Genomic DNA, 22,467 nt, shown 5'->3' with positions numbered 1-22,467 from the left:
CGAAAATTTCAGGTTGGGCAACATGCCCAATTATAGAATGTTTTCCTACTCATGAAAACCATGACTACAGTAGTTCTAGCCATAGAACACAAACATCCCATGAGATGTAGGAAACCTCAACAGAACCGTTCTAATACAAACCGGCCTCAAAACTCCTGTTCAAGATAACAACTGGGAACAGACCAGTTACTTTAAGTACAAACACATAAAGATAACAAGCTCAAATCCAAAAAGAAAAAATACGGTAATACATTGAAGAATTATCGATTAAAGAAGCACCAACATAATAGAACAACAACATCAATAAACCTGCACGGCAATGCCATCTGCTATAGAACAACAAAATGCACTTCCTCACCTTCTCTGCTCTCCTGCATTGATGCGAGTACACCGAACAGCTTCCTAGCTGCATTTTATTGCAACTCACCCGCTACAAAAACTGGGTTTTTCCCCGAATGAATGCAAAAGGAGAATCCTCTTCTTAGTGATTCTTCTTGTTCTCCTTGTAGCTTGAGGAACACAAACTCTTCAATGGCCGGTATCTCACCGATCTTCTTAAGGGTCTACTTGTCAGGTTCCTCATCAACACCAATGGCCATAATGGCTTGCTTCCACCGTGCCATCGGGTCCACACTCATGAAGTTCACATTCACATTCTTCTCTGCAAGGATGTTCCCGACTCGCCCGATCAAGCCGGGCTGGTCGAACTATCTGCAAAGTATCACATTCCCTTCGAGGCTCACGTCCATGCTGAAAGGCCCCACATGGGTGAGGTGCGGAATCCCGTCCTTCACCTTGCCCTCCACTCTGATTCGGATAACGCACGGGCGAACTTCGACTCCACATTTGCAATGAGGACCTGGATGGAGTCGAGAGGGTAGTCGGGAGACCCATCAACAACTGTCCGCTCCTCGCTGATCCGAAGACCCCTCTGCTTTTCCGTGAAGTCGGCATTGACCAGGTTGACATACATGCTCGATATCGGCTCTACGATGCCTTTGGTGATCATGGCCCTGAGCAGCCTCGTGTCCAAGTCATCGGGAGCTCGAGCTGATGTGTAGACCACCTTGACTGACTGAATTCCGCTCCCTCCACCAACCAACTACACAGCCAGCCTTCCCAATTTCTCAGCCAGCATCACATGAGGAGCTAACTCGGACAAAACCTGGGCAGGAAAAAAAATGCTCATGTAAGTGGCAATAACTCATCATGGAAGACACGGTAAGTTGGCAGATCAAACAACAATTCTGCAGGGCCCACCTTCTGGCAAGTGGCAATAGCTCATGATGAAACAATAACTCTGCAGGGCCCACCTTTCAGTAACCTAAGCCATTGATTTGGTTGGACACAAAGTTGGGATTCAGACTACACAGGCAGTGTGGATTCCAGAAAGTCTACTTCGGGATACTCGTTTGTACTAGCGAGTGGAGCAATTAGTTGGATGTTGAAACTTCAGTCCGTGGTGGCTCTTTTCACTACCGAAGTAGAATATATGGCATTGACGGAAGCGTTTAAGAAAGGTGTTTGACTCATAGGTATGATAAATCAATTGAGACTTTAGCAGGAGGCCATGCCGGTTAACTGTGATAGCGAGAGCGCTATCAATCTGGCTAAAAATTCTGTTTATCAATCTCGTACTAAACACATTGATGTTCGTTACCACTTTATGCGATAGGTACTTGAAGAAGGAGGCGTAACTCTTGAGAAGATTCACACTAGCTTGAATCCAGCAGACATGCTTACCAAGGTCGTTCCTACGGAGAAGTTCAAGTTCTGTGCAATTTCTCTGGATTTGGTGATGACGTAAAATGAGGACGGAGTGTGCACGAGAAGCGTTGATGAAGCTATGATGCAAGATAGAGATAAGAGAGGAGGACAAGAAGCTACACGTTTGAAGATTGAAGACATGGTGGAGATTGTTGATAACAGATGTCTTAAATCTGTCAGCATGGTTTGATGACATCGAACTAGTTTCGATATCATCAAAGCTAGTTCGATGACATCGAATATTTTTTGGATTTTCGCCCCTGCTCACTGGACATATTTTGTCATTTTTCGATGACATCGAAGCTAGTTCGATGTCATCGAAGGTTTACACAGATTCGTTTGCGAAAATACAGATTTTACGATTTTTATTTCCTATTCCGATTTTACTTGTTTCCAAAGCTATATAAAGGGTTGTATACAGAACTAGGAAGTATTCCAAGGGAATTCTAAGGCATTCTAGGGTTTCTAAAAGATTCTAGGGTTTCAAGGGGTGGAGAAAAGGTGAGGTTTGAGGATTGCTCAAGCCCGGTATGTCCTCTATCTTTGTAATCTGTGCTTTCATAGTAGAATTTTCTGTCGCTTTGTGTCATAGTTTTTTCTTGCAAGGGTTTTCCACGTTAAATCTTTGTGTTTCTTGTGATTGCTTGGTGCGCTTAGATTGTTATCCTAAAACCATCTCTGTTTAATTCCGTAGCACAATCCCCAACATCACTGAGATGAATCATAGCCAAAGTTTTTAGATGGCTAAGGGAAATGGCAAGCCTGATGAAGGTAGGAGACTGAAATTCTATATCGAAAAATACAACATTGCAAGTTTCGAGCATTCCTCTCAACACTTCCGCTCAGGAGGAGGTAGTGGTCTTTGTTAAGTGGATAAAACCGATAGAAGATTGGCTCAAACTAAATGCTGACGGTTCTTTGAAAGGGAATTCGGGAGAACCTGGTGGAGGAGGAATCATGCTACATAGAGACAATTAAGGAAAAAGAAGAAAAAAATAACAATGGCCCAGTACGAATGGAGAATAAAACCCCACACACCGAGAGTTGATATATCCTTCGTGCCTGACTGGCCAACTTGGCTTAGTTCGGTCAGCAGTTCGGGCTAGCTTGAGCCGAGTTCGAGTTCAAGCTTTTGAGCTGAGTTCAAGTTCGAGATTTCAAGCTTATTTCAAGTTAGAGCTTTCAACCAGCCACCTAAATTGAGAGAGTAGAGAGAGAGAGAGAGCTATGGTCGCGCCGATACCAAACAAGGAAGCTCGAATGCTCTATCTAGTGCTAGGACAAGGACAACCGAGTGGACAAAGACTGCCGAGTGCTCGGATAGGGATGGACGGCCGGACAAGGGCGGTCGAGTGCTCAGATAATGAAGGACGGTTGGAGAGAGAGAGAGAGAGAGAGAGAGAGAGAGAGAGAGAGAGAGAGAGAGAGAGAGAGAGAGAGAAAGGGTCGATCAGGTCAGGGCAAAAAAAAGGAAAGGGGATTCAAGTGGCTAGTTGGATCAGCTAAGACAGAAAAAAGAAAAGAAAGGATATTTATTGCTATATTATATATATTGTAAACACCCCACCTTGGCCCGATAAGCTTGATTGAGCAGAAATTCCAATCCATACCCTTAATCCTAAGCTAAAGCCCAATCTGTACCCTTAACCCTAATCCAAACCCTAAAATTACCTTGATCCAAACTATAAACCCTAATCCACACCCTTAACCCCAAGCTAAACCCCAATCCAAACCTTAATCCACATCCAAACTTTAAAACCAAACCTAAAACCAAGTTAACATAGTCACAATAACCCAAAAAAATCTTTAAAATGGTCTTAAACCCAAACTTTAAGAAAAACCAACCCATAAAGTTAACCCTTGAGTTAACCCACTAAGTCAACTCACCCAATCAGCCCACATAGCCTATCCAGTCAACTCGCCTTGTCAAGCTAAGTCCATAAATTCATTTTGTCCCAAGCTTATTACAAAGCCAAATTCGAAAAAAGATAATCTTGCACATATGGAAGGGAGAAATGATGGAAGAGAGAAATAAATTCAAAAAATGGAGGAAAAATTCAAAAAAAAAAAACAAATATAAATTTCTCATGAGAAATTTAATGAGAAATTGAGGAGAATTTACAAGTGAGAAAGATTTTTTTATTTTTAAATTTTAGTAAGAAAGAAAAACTTTTTGAATTTCCAAAATTACAAACATATTTCAATAAAAACTAGTATCGTTTGCGACCATCAATTTTGCGATCCGATGGACTAGATCATCTTCCAAAAATCTCAAAAATATTTCAATAAAATTTAGCATCGATCACGACCATTGATTTCACGATCTGATGGACTAGATCATCTTAAAAAAATCTCAAAATTATTTTAATAAAAATAGCATCGATTGCGACCATTGATTTCGCGATTCAATGCATTGGATTATTTTCAAAAATATCAAAAAAAATATTTCAATAAAAACTAGCATCGATCGCGGCCGTTTGTTTCGCGATCTAATAGACTGCATCATCTTAAAAAATCACAAAAAAAAAGTCAATAGAAACTAACATCGATTATGAATGTTGATTTCACAAGCTGATGTTCTGGATCATCTCTAAAAAGCACAAAAATATTTTAATAAAAACTAGGGTTGATCATGACCATGATCTGATGGATTGGATCATTTCAAAATCAAAAAATATTTCGATAAAAGTCAGTATCAATCCGATGGACTGGATCATCTTCAAATAAAAAAAGTTTCAATAAAAATTAACTAGCATTAATCGTGACAGTTCGTAATTTGATGAACCGGATCATTTTAAAAACTTTAAAAAAATTTACCATTAATAGAGCACCCACGAAAGGCTCACTCCCTAACGGAGTTCTAAACCTTGATTATCTCCAATGAGTTGCACTATGGCATAGATAAGATGGAACTGATTGACCATAGATCAAAATCTTGATCATGGCTGTCCAACCGATCTCTATCATGGTTGGGGCCAAGGAAAACAAGCAAAATTGTCATACCTAATTATCATCCCCAGTAGATCTAACTCAACCGCCCCCCATGGGAGATGGAATGATCGTTTGCATGTTTTCAATAAAAACCAGTTTGCTGAAAATCCCATAGGCATCCCTAGTGGAGATAATTATGTAGGCTACAAAAATCATTTGCAATAAAAACTACAATGGAGTATTACTCCTCAATGTGGGGCAATTTTTATTTGAAAACTTTAAGAAGAGCACTTGACTTTCGAGGCAATAAGAGATCTTCCATATCTCTGCGTGACGGCCATCGTAAAAGCAAATAAGATTTGGTGATTCTTAGTTTCTCTAGAACCGTTAGATCTACATGCGTACAAAGTACAGTCCCTCTGAACTTAGAGTGACAGAATGATCTTACTAAATGTTAATGCTATGAATGGATGATAGACTAAGTCCTAATTAAAAGAAACCATTCGAAACAGTAGAAAAGACAAATTGTAACCCAAGTATCAAAACCAGCAGACTGCATAAAAAAGGATCACTTTTTTTTTTTTTTTTAAAGAAAACTCTATACCTTTGTATATATGAACATAGGGTGTACAAAGCAAAGATTTTAGGTGGGCTCCATGAATTGGGCCTCACCTATCATATAACAAAAAAAAGAAGGAAGAAGCAAAAAACAAAAGAGGGGACTAGAAAGAGCTAACTACTCCCTGAAGAGCTCCAACCGACCTCTCTTACCAACGAAGGTAACTGCTCTTGTTCCTCCACTGGACTGGATTGCAATCTGCAACCACACTAACAACGCATGATGTCACGCCTCGAAATTCGAGTATAAAGTGTGCACCCTCAGACCCGAGTTTCGAGTTGTAACTCGTACACAAAGTGTACTAATTTCATTCCATTATATGATTATTAAGAGGCAAAAGTAATATATATATACACACACACACACACACACACACACACACACACACACACATTCCAACTAAGTCCATTCACAATCATTCACACAAATGATTTAAGCACCAACATCCATCTATTTTCATCATAAATAAACATTTAATTAACATAAATTAGGCATCATTTATTAGTCAATACTGCTTACCAATGAATACTTGCTACAGAACTAGAACAATTTAATTAAATAAAATCAATCAAATACTTAAAAAATCATACAATTAAACCATCATTCATTATATATAAATCAGATCATCATAACAAAGAAAATTCTAATTAAATATTTCAATAAAATACTCAAATCAATACATCAATCAATCAAACCATCACAAATAATTTATTTTAATTTAAATTAATCATGAGACACGTTGGGTTACTCACCTAAGTCTGGTAGTGTAGAGTCCACATGGCAATTAGGTTGGTTTGAATTCAGAGATCTTATCAGTTATATCAATAACATTATTATTCATTTGGTTATATTATACGGTGGGGCTCACCTTTGATATATCCTAGGTGGCCAAACCCTAAATGATCAAATAATTAAAATTATTGTTTATTAAATTTAATTATTAAAATTTAGATTTTTTTTAAAGATCTTGAAATTGAATGTCAAATGATTAATTGGGGTGGCCCACCGGATGATTGGATCATCCAGATTCCTAAGGTCTTGACATATTTTTCCCTACACATTGGATGAATGGTGTGGATCTAATCACATATACACTGATTCTCGACTTTCTATGCTAAGTGATACCACTCAGTTGTGCAAAAATCTAAACTTTCCTTATTAAACATTTATAGATCTGACTAGTGTGGCCTATCCGATGGTCAGATCGATCTGAAATTCAAGGCACTGTTATCTTTTGATGCTTAGGATCAAATAACCCGTTCAAATCTATCTTAACAGAATCAGATTCCATCCATGAAATTTATTCCTAAAATATTATTGACAAGATTTGAAATCATAAAGCATTACTTTGTTAAAATTTTCTCTACACACACCTATATACAATGATCGTGTGGATGATCCACACCATTCATTGTATAGATCAAGAAGAAATTAACAACATAATAAAAAATAAAAAAAGATCTAAAAGTTGAAACTTATTTGATCAAGCCTTCTTCGAATCTCCTCTCCTTTTAGGGCTTCCTATCTTCTTCTTTTTTTCCTCTCTTTCTTATGCCCATATCCCTATTTAAAAAAACTTCTGTTGATAAGATAGGATGAGCACATCCTCCCTTATCCTAAATTTGAATTTTTTTTATGACATTTGATTAAAAAAATTATTATTACTACTCTAAGAATTAATCCCTAGACCTCTCTCTTAACTAAGAATGTCTCTACCAACTCAACTATTGACTTGTTTTTATTTTTCATTTTAAAATAAAATATTTAAATATTTATTTTAATTTTTTTTAATGCACCAAAATATAGGGTTGTTACATAGGCCACTCCTCATCTTGGAAACCAACAACCCCAAGAATCTAAACCAAAGATACCTTGAAGCCGAAATCTCTAAACTTCCAACCACGCCACTAGAACAAAAACTTCCCACCCAAACAACCATTTCTGAGCCTAATTAAACATCGGGCAACAAATGCTTCTATAGCAGCCCCTCTGAAGGGACAACTGCATCAGTACAACAGATCAGGGACCACATCCAGCAGCTTGACTCATCCAGCAACTACCTCGCAAACATAACCATAAAAAACCAGCAGCCATGGCTAGGCAGAGCCACCCATTAGCATCTAGCCAAGAGCTATGACTCTGTCTAAGGGCGGAATAGACAGCTATAGACTCTTTAACCAAGAAGCCCAAACTTAAACCTGGGAACTAAGATGCACTATAATGAAACCTAGAGCCCAGAAGCTGTAATTCGTAAGGCCAACAGCCTGTCCTCTTCAGCAAAGCTCCCCATCCAAAAGGAACAAACCAAGCTTTAGCCTGCTTGCCACTAGCAAGATGAACAACAACAACAACCCATCAAAAGGGACATTAGCCTCCACAAGAATCGCATCGCAACTTCCAGCCCCTAACCACAAGAATCACATTGCAGCTTCTTCGGCCTACCTTTTTATTTATTTTTGGAATAAAGTTGGGACCTCACCACCTGAAAAATGAACATAAATGTATAACCAGAGAGGAAGGAGGGCCCTCAAAAAGATCAGTTGGGCCCCACCTTGTAAATGCTATATTGTAAATCTAGCACCCAGTGTCGTCAAATTTTGTTGTGCCAAATCATTTAGAATCTGTATCATTTATTGATGAGATGAATAGATCAACTTCGTGCATTTTAAAGTTGTTCAAGTCTTTACCGAACTTCTGAATGTATTCAAGTTGAAGAAGCGTTATCGAAGTTTAAGATTTCAAGCTCAAGTATAAATACAAGTTCAAGGTTCAAGTTCAAGTTTAATCTTCAAGTTCAGTACTTAAAAAACTCAAGAACTCAAGCCTTAGTTCAAGCTTAAGTTCAAGATTTGAAAACAAGCTTCAAGTATTTCAAGTGAATGAGTTAGCAGAGTGAACGATGTTTCAATTGTTCAAATTCACGAACAAGGTATGGATGACCCTAGATTAACCATAGGTTGAGTCATATTCATTGCATAATTTATTTGGGTCATTTCATAAGTTTATATGTCATTTCCTCGACTAGTCTTAGTATTTGTTTAACTAGTCCAAGCTCTGGCTCGACCAGTTCAAGAGTTTCTCGACCAGTCCAAGGTTTGTTGTGAATTTTTATAATTTTTTTTTGGACCCTCGACCAGTCGTGGAGACTACTCAACCAGTCGAGTGAACAGTGCTCAACCAGTCGTGCAAGCTCGACTCAAAGTCTAGCAAGGTTTTTTGGTCCCACTCGACCAGTCGAGTAACAACCTTATCTTATTGCACCAGAAATTTTAAAATTTTGTTGGTCCTTCGACCAGTCGAACCGACCCTTAGACCAGTAGAGAGAACAACGTTTTCATCTATAAATAATGGATGAATCCCAGGGTTTTTCATTCATTTCCAAGCAATATCAAGCCATCACTCTGAGAGATAAGTTCTTACATTTGTTAAGCTATATTGTGTTGATTTTAAATTCTCTTAAATAGCTTTATGCATTTGATTTTGTGATCTCCATTCAACTCTAATTCTTTAAAGAAGGGAATTGTGATTTTACCCTCTTTGAAATCAAAATCAAATCAAGTTAGCCCAAGCTGAATTAAATCTAAAAATCATTTAGATTTAGAACCTTTCATTTATGAGACTGGACATTGAACATCTTTGTCTACATCAGATTGGTTCTACTGGGCTTCATCAGAAGGAGAATTTCTAGATAAGTACCATTTACATTTTCTATATCTTTTATAGTTTGTGAGGTTGTGCCAGAAAATCTCATTTTTGGTTTTGTTTGAGGTAATCCAGAAAATCTCAGAGTGTGGGGTTTTTGTAATTGCTAAATCCCATCTAAAGACACAATTGTGAAGGTTTTAAGGTGAACCTTGTAAAACTTTTTTCATAGTGAAAGCTAATATCCCATGGGTGTGGATATTGGGAGTGGAGTAGTTGTGTGGCTGTTTTTCAAACAGTTGGTGTACACACAAACAAACCATTATAATTCTTGGAGTTGTGGTGGCTGTTTGGATTTACTTATGTGTGTGAATGTTGTAATTTACTTTGAGCATTTGTGGTGAATGTTGTAATTTATTTTATGCACTTGTGGTGAATGTTGTATTAACTTAGTTTATTTCCTTTGCCTCTTTATTGGTTTGAGTTTTTGATACTTACAAATATTCTAATAAGGTTGTCCTGCCATAAGTCTTTGATTTTTGGTGTTAGGTTATCTTTAGAACTAAGTTTATATCAACCTCTCAAGACTAGTGCATTTAAGATTACTATTTACTTATGCTTCTTTCTTTTTTGATTGTGTTATCTCTCTTTATATTCTACATTTATTTTTAATTTGGCATAGTCCTAAATCCCCCCCCCCCCCCCCAAGGACGTTTTGCTCGGCCTTTTCAATTGGTATCAAAGCCTAATAGCTTTTTTTGGATTCACTTCCTGAGCTAATCGATCTGAGCTTATAAGATGTTAAATTTTGATAGGCTCTTAATTACTAGCCCTCCACCTTTTGATAGCTCCAATTATGCCTATTGGAAAGCTAGAATGAGGATCTTTTTAAGGTCCATGGATGAGAGCGAAGCCACAGTGAATAGATGGAACCCACCCACAACTGAAGTTCTAGGCACTGATGGAACTAAATTTGTTAAAGTTACGCCTTATTTTTCATGGACCACACTTCAGAAAAATGAGAGTAGTGCCAATATAAAAGCTTTAAATGCAATCACTTGCGTACTATCACTGGATGAATTTAAAAGAATTATATCTTATGATATTACAAAGCAAGCCTGGGACATTCTTAAAATGACATACGAGGGTATGACTATTGTCAAGAAATCTAATCTTCAAATCCTCACCACTCGATTTGAGGAGATACATATGGAAGAAAGTGAAACTTTCATGGACTTCTATACTAAGTTAAATGACATAGTCAACTCTATGTGGGGTCTTGGTGATAGTATCCTAGAAAGTAAAGTCTGTGCAAAGATATTGCGCTCATTGCCTGATAGGTTCAATTCTAAGGTCACTGTCATTCAGGAACTTCATGATATAGATAATATGAGGGTTGAAGAGCTTGTTGATTCTTTACAAACCTACGAGTTATATTTTAAGGCTCCTAAAGGTAAGTCTATAGCCCTTAAGTCTTCTAAAAATATTTCTCATGATAAAGCTAGTAATTCTGATTGTGAAAATTCTGAAGATGATATGACACTATTAGCCAAGAAATTTTATAAAATTTTCAAAAGCAAAAAGAGGGTAGATTTTAAAAAACCTTCTAAAAAGAAAATGACTAGATCTAAAACTTAGAAATCTATTAAAGACAGCCAATGTTTTAACTGTCATGAATACGGGCATCTGGCAAACAAATGTCCAAAAAGGGATAAACCTAAGAAGAAAGGTATGTTGGCCACATGGGATGAGTCATATTGCTCTAAAGCTTCTTCTGAGTCAGATGATTCTAAAACTGAGTCTACTAATGAGGTTAAGGCCTTAATGACTCTAGCCAGAGTCACTTCCTCAAACAGTACTTGTAATTCAACTTATGATGAAAATCTGAGAAGCGACCTTAAAAATGATGATGATTTACAAGATGCCTATAATGCCCTATACAGGGAAAGTTGCAAGATAGCTGTAAAACTAAAACTTTAAAAAGAAAAGTTAAAGTTAAAAGAAAATTTTGATAACTTAATTTTAGAAAAATTATATTTTTCTGATTGTTTTGAAAAAGCTAAGCATGATTTAGATTAACATCTCAAGTTGAAAACCTTAAATCAGAAAATGAAAAACTAAAATTAGAAGTCTCTTCTCTCTTGAGTTTGAAGGATACTTGGAGGTATGCCCAGGGTAATCCTAAACTAGAAAGACTGCTAACTGGATCAAGGAATTGTGACAATAAATCTGGTCTGGGCTACGATAAGAATACACTTCCTAAAAGTAAGTTCACTCCACCTAAGTTTGTTAAAGGGGAGTCCACTAACTTAAAAGGAAAAATTCTAAATAAAAATAGTTTCAAAAATTCTAAAACTTTTCAAGCTATGAAACCTTAAAGTAACCATATCAATTATAGAAATCAGAACCCCTTAGCTGAGAAAATTGTTAATTTACTCAAGGAGTTTATAAAATCTAACTCGAATGGTAGAATATATAACAATTACAAGCATAGAAAAACCAACTATGCTCTAAAACACAAAACAGTAATGAAATGAGTTCCTAAGGTTGCTTGTCTGGTTGCCCACACCACTTTCAAGGCTTCGAGTCAATCAAAGTGGTACCTAGACAGTGGTTGTTCTAGACATATGATAGCTGACAAAGATTTGTTCACCAATCTTAAAGATATGACTGATGGCCAGTCACATTCGGTGATAGTAGCAACTGCAGGATTATTGGCCAAGGTACGATTCAACTCTTTAATCTTCTTCCATTTGAGAATATTTTATTTGTAGAGGGCCTTAAGCATAATCTCTTAAGCATTTCTCAAATTTGTGATAATAAACATAACGTCAAATTAACCAAACAAAGTTGTGAGATTTCTAATGAGAATGGTTCTGTGATATTAACTGGTCGTAGAACATCTGAGAACTGCTATGTAGTCAGTGATTTAAGCTTGTCTAAGTTATTGTGTTACATGATCCAAACCAATGAGACCGAACTATAGCATAAACGCCTAGGACATTTATACTACCGTAATCTTTATAAACTGAGCAAATGTGAAATAATAAGAGGTCTACCCAATTTAAAAAAAAATAGATAAAATTTGTGGCAAATGTCAGATTGAAAAACAAACTAGGAGTGCTCACAAGAAAGTGAACTCTAATGCCACATTCAAACCCCTTGAACTCCTCCATATGGATCTCGTTGGACCTACTACAAAGGAGAGTTGAGGTGGTAAGAAATATATTCTGGTAATAGTAGATGATTTTACCAGGTATACACAGGTAGTTTTCATGAGAGAGAAATCTGAAACTCTTGATGAAGTGAAAAGGGTACTCAAGCGTATTAAAACAGAGAAGGAATCACATATCTCTAAAATCCGTAGTGATTATAGTTCTGAATTTGACAATAGTAGTTTTGAGAAGTTTTGTAGCGATCATGGTATATCGCATAAATTTTTTACTCCTAAAACACCTCAACAGAATGGGGTTGTTGAAAGAAAAAATTGTGTGCTTCAAGAAATGGCTAATGTGATGTTAAATAACATGAAACTTCCTAAAAATCTTTGGGTTGAGGCAGTGAACACGGCTTGTTATATTATTAACCGGGTTTATACTAAAAAATTAAATAATAAGATTGCATATGAACTGTGGTTCGATAAGAAGCCAACAGTCAAATACTTTCAAGTTTTTGGCAGCAAATGCTATATTCTACGTGACCAGGAAAATCTGGAAAAATTTGACACTAAAAGTGACAAGGGTATTTTCTTAGGATATGCACTAAATAGTCGAGTGTACCGTCTTCTCAACAAGAGGACTGGTGTAATTCATGAGTCCATTAATGTGGTTATAGATGATCACCTGAATACACCTGTCTCAAGTTCAGAAGATGATGGAGTTTCTTTATTTGATAAACCAGACTCTTCATCTTGTCAAAATGACACTAAACTACGGTCAGTTAAAGACCATCCAACTGATCAAATTCTTGGTAACCCTCTCACTAGTGTGCACACTCATAGACAATTAGAAAACATTTGTAATTATGTGTGCTTCACTTCACAGATTGAGCCAACCAATGTAAAAGAAGCGCTTGCTGATGTAAACTGGATAGTGGCTATGCAAGATGAACTTAATTAATTCTTAAAGAATGATGTCTGGCACTTATTTCCTAAGCCTAATGATAAACATGTTATTGGAGCTAAATGGATCTTTAAAATAAGTCTGATGAATTAGGTAACATTATAAGAAACAAGATCGGACTGGTTGTACAAGGGTACACTTAGATAGAAGGCATTGATTATGATGAAACCTTTGCCCCAGTATCTCGTCTTGAATCTATCAGACTGTTCATATCTATTGCTTGTTACAAAAATTTTAAAATCTATCAAATAGATTTCAAGGGTGCTTTCTTGAACGATGATCTACATGAGGAAGTATATGTAGAATAGCCTACTAGTTTTGAAGACCCTAAACATATTGATCATGTTTATCGTCTGAAAAAGACACTCTCTGGATTAAAACAAGCTCCTAGGGCATGGTACAAGAAATTGACTATGTTTCTACTAAGTCATAACTTTGTAATGGGCAGTGTTGATAAGACACTGTTTGTAAAGAAACACAATGATCGCATACTGATAGTACAGATATATGTTGATGACATTATCTATGGATTTACTTGTTCTAACATGTCTGCTGAGTTTGCAGATTTGATAACATCCAAGTTTGAAATGACCATGGTTGGAGAACTGAATTATTTTTTAGGTCTGTAAGTGAAACAGCTTGAAGATGGAATCTTTATCTCTCAAACCAAGTATGCTCCAAACTTGGTGAAAAAGTTTGGATTTGAGAGCGGTAAAAATTTCGATACTCCTATGAGTACGACATTTAAGCTCTCTAAGGATTCAACAGGTAAAAGTGTAGATCTTAAGTTGTATCGCAGTATGATAGGTAGTTTATTATGTTTAACTGCGAGCCGACCTAATATTGCATTTAGCGTAGGAATCTGTGCCAGATATCAATCTGACCCTAAAGAATCCTACCTGATTGCTGTTAAGCGTATTTTGAGATATGTCACAAGTACAACTAATCTTGGTCTTTGGTATCCCCATGATACTAATGTTCAATTAGCCGGTTATACAGATGCTGATTAGGCTGGTAATATTGATGAACGCAAGTCTACCAGCGGTGGATTTTTTTATGTTGGGAACTGTCTTGTTTCGTGGTATAGTAAGAAATAAAGTTCCGTGTCGCTTTCCACAGCTGAGGTTAAGTATATTAAGTTGGTAATGCATGCACTCAACTTGTTTGGATGAAGATGATGTTAAATGATTATGGATTTGCACAAGATTCTATGGTTCTGTATTGTGATAATTCTAGCGCAATCAATATTTCTAAAAATTCAATTCAACATTCACGAACTAAGCATATTGACATTAGATATCATTATATTCATAAATTAATGGAAGATAAGATTATTTCATTGGATTATATTTAAACTGAAAATTAACTTGCAGACATTTTCACAAAACCACTTGACAGAAATAGGTTTGTTAAATTGAAATTAGATATTAGTATGTGTAATGTGATCTGAGTTAATTATGTCTGCTTGTACTATATTACATGTTTTTTTTGGAATGTTTAAATAAGAAAAGTATTGAAAAAAGAAAAATTTTAAGGTTGCATGACCAGTCGAGTACACACTCGACCAGTCGTGGCTCGACCGGTTGAGTAACTCGGGTTTGGGGGTTTTAAATGTGCAAAAAGCAACTTTTTCTTCATTTCTCTCATCTTCTCCAATAAACACTTCCACGATCGGTCGAACTCATCTTCGATTGCTACTTGGTTAGTGTATTTTTTCCATTTTCCTTTTGGATTTAGGTTCTTTGCACTTCTATTTCCTTGATTTTGTAGTTTATTTAAAGTTTTCTTGTGGTTTCTTCGGTTTCCTAACTTAAAATCTGATTTGGGAGAAACCTTCCATTCCTTTCTTATATTTCTTTTTTGCATTGTGTAATGGAGAGTAGATACAAAAAGAGATCCTCTCGTGGTCCCTCTTCTTCCCGTTTCGCACCGATTATGATGCGTACTCTTCGACCACCCTAAGAGGATCCCCAATATGTGCGGGATATTCGTTTCCGCAATGTGATTGTTGAGTGAACAGTTTACTCCAATCATTTGAGTCTTTTCAATATGGTTCCTCTCCTTGAAACTATAGGATGGACTAACATTTTGAATTGAGGTGGTCCTGCATACCGGTCCATTGCACAGGCCATGTTTGCTTGTATAAGTGACTTCTCTATTGAAAATTTAACTTTTACTGTGACAACTAGAGAAGGTCCAGTTGATGTTGACCGTCACTTGATATCTAGATTGATGGATATTCCTATGAATAATGAAGGAATACTTATCTCTACGTTAGTTGCGAGACCATCTGAATTTGAAAAACGTATGCTAACTAGAGTGTTATGCAACAATATAAATGCCAAATAGAACTCTGGTATTGTGCTCAGTTCCAAAAATATATTACCTAGATAAAGGATTCTTCATCATATTTTCATTTTTAATGTGTATCCTCGATCTGGTAACAAAATTGAGTTAACTTCTTTCATGGCTCGCATACTTCACTTAGTTGTTTCTGGTGTTCTAATATGTCTTTCGTCTCTTATTTGTTATATTATTATTCAGTTTTATCTCCATCTTGGCTATAGTGATATTCCCTTTGTATATCTGATGACCACACTAGCCATTCATAGTCATGTGGTCATGCCTAATGGAGAAGCTCCTATTAACCATTTACCCTTCAATAAGATGAATCTGAGGCTGATACCCGGCCAAGTTGATAGGGATGACGTAGGAGCTGCTAAAGAAGCTAAAGAGGAAGATGTTTTACCTCCTGATGATGTAAATATGGATGATTAATTTAATGAGTTAGAGTCTAATTCTGAGGCTGATCCTGACTTTTAGCCTTCTGATTTTGATGAGCAATTAAGAACCTTAGAGGAAAAGGTGGACGGTTTGCATGTATCCCAGGAGACTCAATTTAAATATATGCACAAATACCTTATGCGCATTAACAAGAGATTACATCAGATTGATCCTTCTATTCCTGCTCCTTCTGGTTCTGATTAGACTCTGTTTGTTTTGGGCATGTATTAACTTTTAACTTTTATTTATGCTTGGATAGTATTTGGGCATTTGAACATGACTTTATGTTACCTGAATATATTTTGCTAATCATGTTTATGTTATTTACTCTCTTTGATTATACTTCTCATATCTCCTTGGTTATATTATCCAATTGTATTTCTTTCCTTTGTCATATTGTGACAAAAAAGGGGGAGAAAATGTGGAATGTTATTAATGCTTGATGATGATTGGGGATGTGTGATTGTAGATATGGTGTTTTTTTATAGATTGGACATGTATTTGATTTATAGTACAGGTTCTAAATATCACCTCGCCTGGATTAAGGGGGAGTAATGGATTAAGGGGGAGGGTATTTGTTGCACATGTAGTGCATGATTCTTTATTATGCATGAATTTTTTGTGGTAATTGGTGCATGATTCTTTATTTGGTTTTGTCACAAATTTGACAAGGGGGGAGATTGTAAATGCTATATTATAAATCTAGCACCTAGTGTTGTCAAATTTTGTTGTGCCAAATCATTTAGAATCTGTATCATGTATTGATGAGATGAATAAATCAATTTCGTGCATTTTAGAGTTGTCCAAGTCTTCGTCAAACTTCTTTATGTATTCAAGTTGAAGAAGCGTTGTCGAAGTTCAAGTACAAATACAAGTTCAAGGCTCAAGTTCAACTTTAATCTTCAAATTTAGTACTTAAAAAACTCAAGAATTCAAGCCCTAGTTCATGTTCGTGTTCAAGATTTGAAGACAAGCTTCAAGTATTTCAAGTGAATGAGTAAACAAAGTGAACAATGTTTCAATTGTTCAAACTCATAAACAAGGTATGAATGACCTTAGATTGACCATAGGTTAAGTCATATTCATTGCATATTTTATTTGGGTCATTTCATAAGTTTATAGGTCATTTCCTTGATTAGTCCAAGCTCTGGCTCGACCAGTCCAAGAGTTTCTCGACCAGTCCAAGGTTTGTTGTGAATTTTTAGAATTTTCTTTTGGACCCTCGACCAGTTGAGTGAACAGTGCTCGACCAGTCGTGTAAGCTCGACTCAAAATCCAATAAGGTTTTTTGGTCTCACTCGACTAGTTGAGTGCATTGCTCGACTAGTCAAGCAGGCCACTCGACCAGTCGAGCAAGCCACTCGACTAGTCAAGTAACGACCTTATCTTATTGCGCCAGAAGTTTTGAAATTTGGTTGGTCCTTCGACCAGTCGAACCGACCCTTAGACCAATCGAGAGAATAGTATTTTCACCTATAAATAATGGACGAATCTCAGAGTTTTTCATTCATTTCCAAGCAATATCAAGCCATCACTCTGAGAGATAAGTTCGTACATTTGTTAAGCTATATTGTGTTCATTTTAAATTCTCTTAAATAGCTTTATGCATTTGATTTTGTGATCTCCATTCAACTCTAATTCTTTAAAGAAGAGAATTGTGATTTTACCCTCTTTGAAATCAAAATCAAATCAAGCTAGCCCAGGCTGAATTAATCTAAAAATCATTTAGATTTAGAACCTTTCATTTGTGAGAGTGGACATTGAACATCTTTGTCTACATTGGATTGGTTCTACCGAGCTTCATCAGAAGGAGAATTTCTAGATAAGTATCATTTACATTTTGTATATCTTTTATGGTATGTGAGGTTGTGCCAAAAAATCTCATTTTTTGTTTTGTCTGAGGTAATCTAGAAAATCTCAGAGTGTGGGGTTTTTGTAATTTTGTAAGCCCATCTAAAGACACAGTTGTGAAGGTTTTAAGGTGAACCTTGGAAAACCTTTTTCATAGTGAAAGCCAATATCTCGTGGGTGTGGATATTGGGAGTGGAGTAGTTGTGTGACTGTTTTTCAAACAGTTGGTATACACACAAATGAATCACTATAATTCCTAGAGTTGTAGTGGATGTTTGGATTTGCTTATGTGTGTGAATGTTGTAATTTACTTTGAGCATTTGTGGTGAGTGTTGTAATTTATTTTATGCACTTGTGGTGAATGTTGTAATAACTTAGTTTATTTCCTTTGCTTCTTTATTGGTTTGAGTTTTTGATACTTACAAATGTTCTAGTAAGGTTGTCCTGTCATAAGCCTTTGGTTTTTAGTGTTAGGTTGTCCTTAGAACTAAGTTTGTATCAACCTCTTAAGACTAGTGCATTTGAGGTTGCTATTTGCTTATGCTTATTTCTTTTTTGGTTGTGCTATCTATCTTTATATTCCACATTTATTTTTAATTTGACATAGTCCTATTCACACCCTCCCCTCTAGGACATTTTGCTTGGCCTTTTCACACCTTCTCCAAAACTACTATACAGCAAAGCAGATAAGGAAAAAAGACGAAACCTCCTAGAAAATGTTGAGCACCAAAATAACCTCTCCTAACAACAGAGAGACCGGACTCTGCTCCATCTTTAGATGGAAAAGGTAGACAAAATCACTATAGCCTAGCAGGCCAAAACCATAAAGTTGGGAGCGAAGAAGCACTAGGAATAAGCCAGTAACCTAGAAAATCGAAGACCACGGGCCCTCCATCCTTCCCATACCAACAAATCTACCCATCCTCACTGAGCAACCCGAACATAGCCAACCCTTCCACCACCTAATAAGAAGAGAAATAATATTAACCCACCAAAAGAGATAGAAACTTCCACCAAAAATTCTAGCACAACTTCCCGCTCCTAGCCCAATCAGATCGGACAATATGGAAAAAAAGGATCACTTGCACATTCCCAATCCTAGATATTTTTGTACCTTGATCGAGTCCAAGTTAGCGTAGTAAAATCCTCATAAGGCCACATAAAGCATGGGTAAGCTAACCACTTTGACGATAAAAATGAAACAAGTACTCCTGGAGTGATCTGGGAAGCAACAAACATTCCAGTTCCAAACAATATTCTCATAAGGCCATAGAAATCATAGGGGCTCTACTGTACTTGGTTCTTCCGATGTTAGTACCGATTAGGAGTGAAAATGTTGCAATTGGTTGCTCATAAAGTTGCGAAAAGAGTAAGGACAAACGTAAAATTTTCCCCAAACACTCATGATATGTATAAGTTATCTAATTTTGAACAATCAATTGACTTAGATAAAAAGGCACCCAATGAGTCCAAACCGCACTTTAATCTGACTACAGAGGGTAGGGTGTCCACTTGCTTTGGCATTCGGTTGCACACAACCTCTACAAAAGAGGGGCATATGTACACACCCCACATCGGCCTGATAAGCTTGATTGAATAGAAACCCTAATCCATACCCTTAGCCCTAGGCCAAACCCCAATCCATACTCTTAACCCTAAGCTAAACCCTAATCCAAAACCTAAAACCCTGATCCAAACCAGAAACCCTAATCCATACCCATAACCCTAAGTTAAACCCCAATCCAAACCTTAATCCACATCTAGCCCTAGAAACCAACCCTAAAACCTAGTTAACCCAGTCACAATAACTTGAAAAAACATTAAAATTGTTCTCGAACCCAAACTTTAGGAAAAACCCAACCCATAGAGTTAATCCTTGAGTCAACCCCACTCAGTCTATCCACTAAGTCAACTCACCCAATCAACCCACATAACCTACCCAGTCAACTCACCTTGTCAAGTTAAGTCCATAAACCCATTTTGGCCCAAGCCCATTTTAAAGCACAATTTGGAGGAAATGGGAGACAACAAGGTAACTTCGGAGGACCAAAATTGTCCACGTGTACAAGAGGAACCTCCCTTCGAAGCTGAAGCAAAAAAGGTAGGACGAGCGGTACCTAAGGTGTCGTTGCCCATGTAGCACTGGCCGTACTTTGGCCAACTGCCCACTCGTATGCAACCATCTTCCTTGCTTATTTCATGCATGTGCAAATTTTGAAAGTTACTCCAATGCCCATTCCTTGGTCCAAAATTACATCTTTTGCCATTTAAACCATCACATGAGATCTTGCCACATGACAATCTCAAATCCTGGCCATCCAAACCCTTTTTAACTTCAAGCTTTGCATGAATTACAAGAAAAAAAACCTAGAGGGCTATAAATACCTCTCTTCCCTTCACATTTCGATAATCCTGAAGAATCCATAATAATCCTTAAACATCCACACCCATTTACAATCAAGTATTTTTACCAATCTAGAAGCATCTTTAACCCCCGTAGCCATCCACCCCACCAAGGAGAGTGAGAGTGAAAGAGAGAGCCTAGATTATTTTATTATTATTATTATTATTTTTGCCGAAATTCATTAAACATAGAAAAGTACAGTAATTCGGGAGGGCCGCAACAAAAAGACAACGGACACCTCCTATCATGTCACCCCTCGCCCTACTATGTTTTTTTTTACTCAGAGAAATCTATACCCGATTCTCCAACATGAGAATAGACCCCAAACAAAAACCAAAGGCCTGACCAGAGCAGAGAAGGCGGCCACATATCTACACCAAACATCCTAAAGGAAAACCCAAAAAACCAGGCAAAGGAGTTAATCCTTCAATCTAATCGCGCCTAAACCGACCCTATCCAAGAATAACCTACCCCGGATGATGGGAGGAAGGCACCTGGATTGGAGTTAGATCGAAGACTGTTGAAGTTGACTCACTTCCCGAGCCAAACCATCCGTCGGCCCATTGCCTTCTCTGTAGATGTGAGAAAACACAAAGTAACCCAGTCTGCGTAAGCGGTTAATTCGAGATAGCCAAGGAATCCACTGCTAAGGGGTCTTGGCTTGGGTTGTCAGGCCTTGAATAACCCGCATGGAATCAGACTCCACCAGCACTCTGTCCAATCCTTTTTCCAAACAGATCAACATCCCGTCATGAATCGCGCGAAGCTCCGCCATATTATTAGATCCAACCCCGTAGCCCATGGAAAAACCGAATAGAAAAGTCCCGTTTTCATTCCTACAGATGCCACCCCCACCCAATAGACCCGGATTTCCCATCGTCGATCCATCGGTATTTATTTTGACCCAACCCGGGGAAGGTTGTCTCCATTTTACCAGAATGAGGTCGTTCCGCTTGTGATCTGTCGGCAATTTCCTGGGATTCAATCCATGATTCTAGCTGATTGCTTCCCTTAAATCAGCGCCTAAGGGCAATTTCGCCCACCATCTGACACAAGCCACTAAGTACTCAAGTTCATCGGGAAGTTGCCGTAGACTGCGATGTTTCTAGCTCTCCAGAGTTCCCAAAGGATGAGAATGGGCAGCAGGTATCTGATCGAATGATGCGCAGCGCCAGGGGCTGAAGCATTTCTCCAATGGCATAATGTAACACCTCGTACTTTCCAGTACTCGGGTGTTACCGTAAAACCAAGCTTAGCATAAATACAAGCCAGACCTAAGTAAGCACTTACGTTCATCCTAGTTTAAATCCGACCGTTGAAAAATAGTCCGCACCTATATATTTAATGTACATAAAGTATTATGAAAATAATATTATATTAACTAAGCATGATGGATAATAATTTTACGATGTATAATTGAATTATAAATATCAACGTAGTATTAAATATTCTAGACAAAAATTATAAGATATTTTAATAAGATGGTATATTATTTAACAATGAAATTTTAAAAGAGATTGTACAATTTTCAATCCATACACATGTGTAATAGGATATTGTATGTTGGGGAATTATATATTAATAAATACATGATTAATAGCATGTAAATAGTAGCATGTTAATATTAGAAATTGTATGTATATATATATATATATATATATATATATATATATGTATGTGTGTGTGTGTATGAGTTTTTAATTATTTTAATTACAAGAAAATCCATATTAACATTGGTATTAGTTAAAAATGCCTGATGAAAGCCTTAAATGGACCCTTGAACCCTTTTAACCGTCAACATTCAATCTCGGGATGATCCGACCACTAGATCAATGGAAAGAAACCGTTAGAGCTAGGAATCAACCCGTATGGCCCACCTAAACCTCAGAGTTGTCTGAACCTTGGCTAAAGGTCCTAATTGGACCTGTGAAACCAAATGAATGGAGTGGATTTCATCCAAACACCATTGTGGACCCCAACTGAATTGTGCATGTGCACATTTCACATGCACCCACTGTGCACTAGTCGGCCGAGCACGGTCAAAGCGGGCTGACCCGCTATTTCTTAAAGCAGAGAGATTTCACTCTCTCTCCTCTGTTGCAGCAGCCGACAGACGCTCATCCATTTCTTCAATCATGGCCCACCTTCTGTGCCCCACATTGATGATCCAGACCGTCCATCCAGTTTGGACGATCCTTCTGACCAAACCCTAGGTGATTTTACTTGTGGTTGCATGCACGTATGAACACAAGCTCAGGCACATCCAGTCTATGGAAAACCAATTTTTCTAAAAACAAAAACTTTCTGTTTCTCTTGTTGCTGCCAGATGGGCGATCCATGTGAGGATC

The 22,467-nt window shown here is 37.3% G+C and overlaps 1 pseudogene; it reads right to left on the bottom strand.

Moving 5' to 3' along the window:
- Window positions 1-229: 229 nt before the first annotated feature.
- Window positions 230-20,996, bottom strand: LOC131256352 (D-3-phosphoglycerate dehydrogenase 1, chloroplastic-like; annotated as a pseudogene).
- Between the last annotated feature and the right edge of the window lie 1,471 nt (window positions 20,997-22,467).

This window comes from Magnolia sinica, chromosome 9, assembly GCF_029962835.1.
Source record: "Magnolia sinica isolate HGM2019 chromosome 9, MsV1, whole genome shotgun sequence".
Taxonomy (NCBI): Eukaryota; Viridiplantae; Streptophyta; class Magnoliopsida; order Magnoliales; family Magnoliaceae; genus Magnolia; species Magnolia sinica.
Note: the sequence above shows the minus strand (reverse complement) of the source record. Positions and strands in the feature narration are given on the sequence as shown.